This window comes from Drosophila navojoa, chromosome 2, assembly GCF_054131105.1.
Source record: "Drosophila navojoa isolate 15081-1374.11 chromosome 2, UAZ_NAV_1.0, whole genome shotgun sequence".
Lineage (NCBI taxonomy): Eukaryota > Metazoa > Arthropoda > Insecta > Diptera > Drosophilidae > Drosophila > Drosophila navojoa.
This window is the reverse complement of record NC_142890.1, coordinates 25397621-25402217: the sequence shown is the minus strand read 5'-3', so window position 1 is coordinate 25402217 and position 4597 is coordinate 25397621. Positions and strand designations below refer to the sequence as shown.

At 37.1% G+C, this 4597-nt stretch overlaps 1 long non-coding RNA gene across 1 annotated transcript; it reads right to left on the bottom strand.

Moving 5' to 3' along the window:
* Window positions 1–3474: 3474 nt before the first annotated feature.
* Window positions 3475–4175, bottom strand: LOC149092276 (uncharacterized). Its single transcript, XR_016196175.1, has 2 exons — window positions 4064–4175; window positions 3475–4005 (listed from the first exon to the last, which is right to left on the bottom strand). It is a non-coding gene; the product is annotated as an uncharacterized LOC149092276 (long non-coding RNA).
* Between the last annotated feature and the right edge of the window lie 422 nt (window positions 4176–4597).

The window sequence follows — 4597 nt, the reverse complement described above, 5'->3', positions numbered from 1 at the left end:
TCCAATTATTTTTCGATTAGTTTCGCTATCATTCTTCAACAACAACAGCAGCAGCAACAACAACAATATGTATCTGAATCCGAAACTGAAAACGAACCCAAAACACAAAAAACTCAACCCTCAGGCTGGAAATGTGGGTAAGGGTAGCAAGTGTGTGTCTCTCTGAGTGTGTGTGTGTGTGTGTGTGTGTGTTGTAGTGGGAGTATCAAGTCGAATATAAATAAATAAAACATACAAAATGGAAATAAATCTAACTGAAAAGCCATAAAGCATTTTCAGCATTCGCAATTTAATATGTTCGAGGGTATTTTTCTCGCACGTAGCGAAGATGAACAACACCCACCACCACCACTACCACCGTCACCATCAGCAGCAGCAGCAGCAACAGCAGCAGAGCTAGAAGCAGCAGCAGCTCAGCACCACCAACACCAGCCACCACCGCCAGCATCAGCAGCTCAGGCACAAGATGGTGCCTGCTGGAACAGGACGAGAAGGACGAGTCGACAGCTGGACGCACAGACAATGGCCAAGAACCGGAGCAAGACGCTAGAGCAGGGAAAACGAAAAAAGAAAAGAAGGCAGAGAAGAAAAGGAAAACGCATTTGGATTCGGATGCTCAGCCTCCGCGCTCCACACTGTGCATGTAGATGAAGATGGAGAGATGCCTGGCCAGATGCTGTGGCATGGGTCTCAACTAAGTGGGGCATGGGGCATGGACCACGGTGGAGGGCGTGCAGGGTGTCTCGCGAGCGCGCTAAGTGTGATATATTTCGTAAGATTATATAAAATGTTTTATTTGTTCTTCTTGTTGCGACTTTTTCCCGGCTGCTGCCTTTTTGTTTCGCTCGTCCAAGGCGAGCAAATTGCGTGCGCATCAGTCGAGCTATGTGAAAGTGCGAAAAAAGGATATTAGGTGTATACATATACATATATAAGTATATATACGTATACGTATACGTATATATATGTATATAGTATGGGGAAGTATTATCCCCATCCACTCGCTGCAACGAGCGAATGAATTATTTCTTACCCTCATCTAAATTCCAAGTTGATTTTTGCCTCTTCTTCTCCTAAAATTGTTCTTGTTGTTGTTGCTCTGTGAAATTTGCAAAAACTCAAAGTTTTAGGCAGTCGAAAACAGCAACATTAAGAAGTTCGCCAAACGCATTTTGACAGGTCAAAAAAGGAGTTTTGAAAAAATATAATATTTAATATATATAATTAATAAACTAAAAATATTTAAAAAATGCATATATGTAAATGTTTATAAATTAATATGCATAGATAGTCTAAAAAGGTTAGAAATAATAATAATAATATTAATAATAATGCAAAGTACAAATATTAAATTAGAACTAATAATAATAATATTAATAATAATGCAAAGTACAAATATTAAATTAATTTGCATCTCTTATTGTATATATTTATTTCAAAAGCATAATCGTATTTTGATTATATAAAACTACATTTTTGCCAATAGTTTAAATATTTCATTTTTATTTTGTTTTTTTTTTTTAGGTTTTATTATATTATAAGTTATGAATTAATATATTTATCAATATCACTCTTTTATATAAAGCTGTTAAAATTAAAAAAGGAAAACCTGATCATCTTTGTAGATTCTTCAAACTTTTTCATTTATTATAACAAGAGATGAATTGTTTAATAAAATTTGTATTTTATAAAATCAAATTTTTGACATGATATTTTGTTTTGTTACTTTTTATTTAATATAATTTTCTCTTTTATATACAGCCGTTAAAATTAAAAAAGGAAACCTAATGACATTTTTGTATTCCTTAAATATTGAATAGTTTAATTTTTGCATATTAAATTAGAATTTTTAATAAGAAGAATTGTTTTCATTCCACTGTACTTGCCCTGTGCGCTGCGTCCGGCTGGGGAATAGATTGTAGGCTGTTTGTCCGCCGGACTTGGAGTTTGATATATACCAAATTGAAGCCAAAGACAGCACCAGATGTGACCAAGCTGAATTTTTAAGTAGCCAGCACACACACACACACACACACACACACAGACATCCAAACACAGTTTTAACGTTTAGAAATTAGTGAAGAATGTTTTTGTTTTTTTCTTGGAGTTTTCGGCGGGCTCAGATGAGAAAACGATGCTGATGATGTTGCCAATGACTGAGGAAAACAACCATTTTTCCTACTTTATGCCAACTTAAGTGGGTGAATCGCCTCCGCCTGCGCACGCTCGCACACTGTGGGCGAAGGGGGCGTGGCTGGAGGGTGGAGAGTGGAGAACGGGGAGTGGGACCTAGGACTGAAGATGAATGTGCCGCAGCTCTATAAATATGTATGGGATGCTATATATTAAAACCGACTCGACTCGAGTCAACTCAACTCGCACAGAGCAAAAACTAATTTCGAAAAATGCCAAAAGAAAACGCAGCAAAATGAAAATAAAAGAAAAGCCTGCAAACGGAAAAACGTACAGCAACGAGCTGAAGTCGACTCGGCTGAGCCGAGGCTGAGTGAGGAGAAGCAGCAAGAGGAGGACGGACGCTACAAGAAAAGGACATTTGTGCTGCCAGAGGAGGCAGTGGCTGTGGCTGGGTGGGGATATTGGGGGTTGGCTGGCAGGACCACAGCCAGGACCTGGAGCCGACACAGACTGACAGGCCAGCAACGGCAGCTGCTGCCGCTGCTCCTGTTGTTGCTCCTTCGGGTGGGTACACGAGGGTAATATAACACAACAAAATGCAATAAAGCATTTTGTGGCAACTTGAAGATGTGAGCAGCAGATGCTGATTAAAGGTGTGCGGTTGGGTGTGGGCGAAAGGGCGAATGCGAAGGATACACACGCACACACACTACAGACTTCCATATAGATGAGCTCGGCAAAAGAAATGGGAAAACTCATTTTCCGCTTGAAGTTGAGTGGCAACCGTTTCGGTGAGTGGGCGACTGGGTAGTCGGGCGGGCGGTCGGTCTATGCTCATTTAAATTGCGTGTACATTTGCCGGGCACTTCACACTTGAATACGAAAGCAGATAAAGTAATGTAGGAAACGACTGGAAGTAATTGGCTGCTGGCAGTAATGAACGCACTCCCCAAACTCCGGCCGGATTAAGTCAGGTAATGCCCCCCAAGCTCTTGCCCAGATTATGTCTTTCATAATTGTCCATCGACTGAACGAGCAGTCGCTGGACTATTCGAAAGATATGCAGTAGTTACTCCAGAAACAATCTTTTAATATAAGCAATTACATTACCGAAAATTCTTCTTATCCATTAAACTTATTTACTTCAATATATTCGAAACAATATTAAAATATTATTATTATTATTAGTCATCGTTGATTATCTATTATTATCCACTTGCCATCTTGCAACTTTACATTATGTTAGACTTGTGCGGTTTGTACATCATACGTATATACAGTTATACATATACATATACAACCGATTTTTACACACCTCGCCAGTCGAAGAACTCCTGCTTGTTAACAGAAGTTGATTTATATCTAGGTATGTATTTTGCTAACCCGAACACTAATAATAACGGTTACAACGAGCAATAAAACATTGACCGATCTTTGTAGACAACTGCGGCCGAATGCAAACCTTTCTCCAGTACTAAAATATATTACTGTATTATTAGGTCCCGGAGCTCTTGTTCTTTGCCCAGTGCAACGCTGAAAAAGTGAGTTGACATAAGGTATCTGTGATTTGAAGCATACCATCGTTGCATCCGGGAGTAATAGATATTGCAGATCGTTATTTTTAGTACGTCCACGCATTAAAGTTCCAGAGTGTTCGATTGTAATCGTTTTAAATTGAGATAATCGTTTTTCATGAAAGGCCACAAAGTATGTTTCAGTAGTAGCATTCGTCCATAAGGAATATACGGCGCCTGTTGGTGGACAGACTGATTTCCATTTCGTATAAAATTTTCTGCTGATCATGCCTTGACATAAGTAATATACATTTTCATCTTCGATAAAATGGCAATCGTCGAAATTTTCTTTTATCTGACAACTTGATAATTGTACTTTTAACAGTATGAGCATTATTAAAAACAATGCATACCGAAGAAACATCCCCTCCACGTATATTTATAGAAGTAAACAAAAAATTTCGAAAATTTCCCTGAACTAAACATAAAATTTATTGAAAATAAAATGAAATGACATAATTTGTCTATGCTTAGGCGATAAATTTATTAAATATTAATTACCTTTTAACCATTCTTCAGCTGATTTAAACAAGTAAAATAAAGGATCTATTTATATATATATATATATATACATATATATATATATATATATATATATATATATATATATATATATATATATATATATATAAAATGACCGTGAGAATGAGAGTACTCTAATACGCGCAAAGTCATGACGTCTGCTATTTCAATCACGTATCTATATCAAAACATGGTAATGCCATTTTGATGTGAATATTAGCCAAAGCGACAGAAGCTTCATTAATGTTTGGAATAAGTTTTTTGAAAATTTTTAGAAATGAAAGAGTGTATAAAATCCAAAACATAGAGAGATTGTACAGGAATCAACTTTACATCTGAATATTTGCAATGATTTATATATGCAG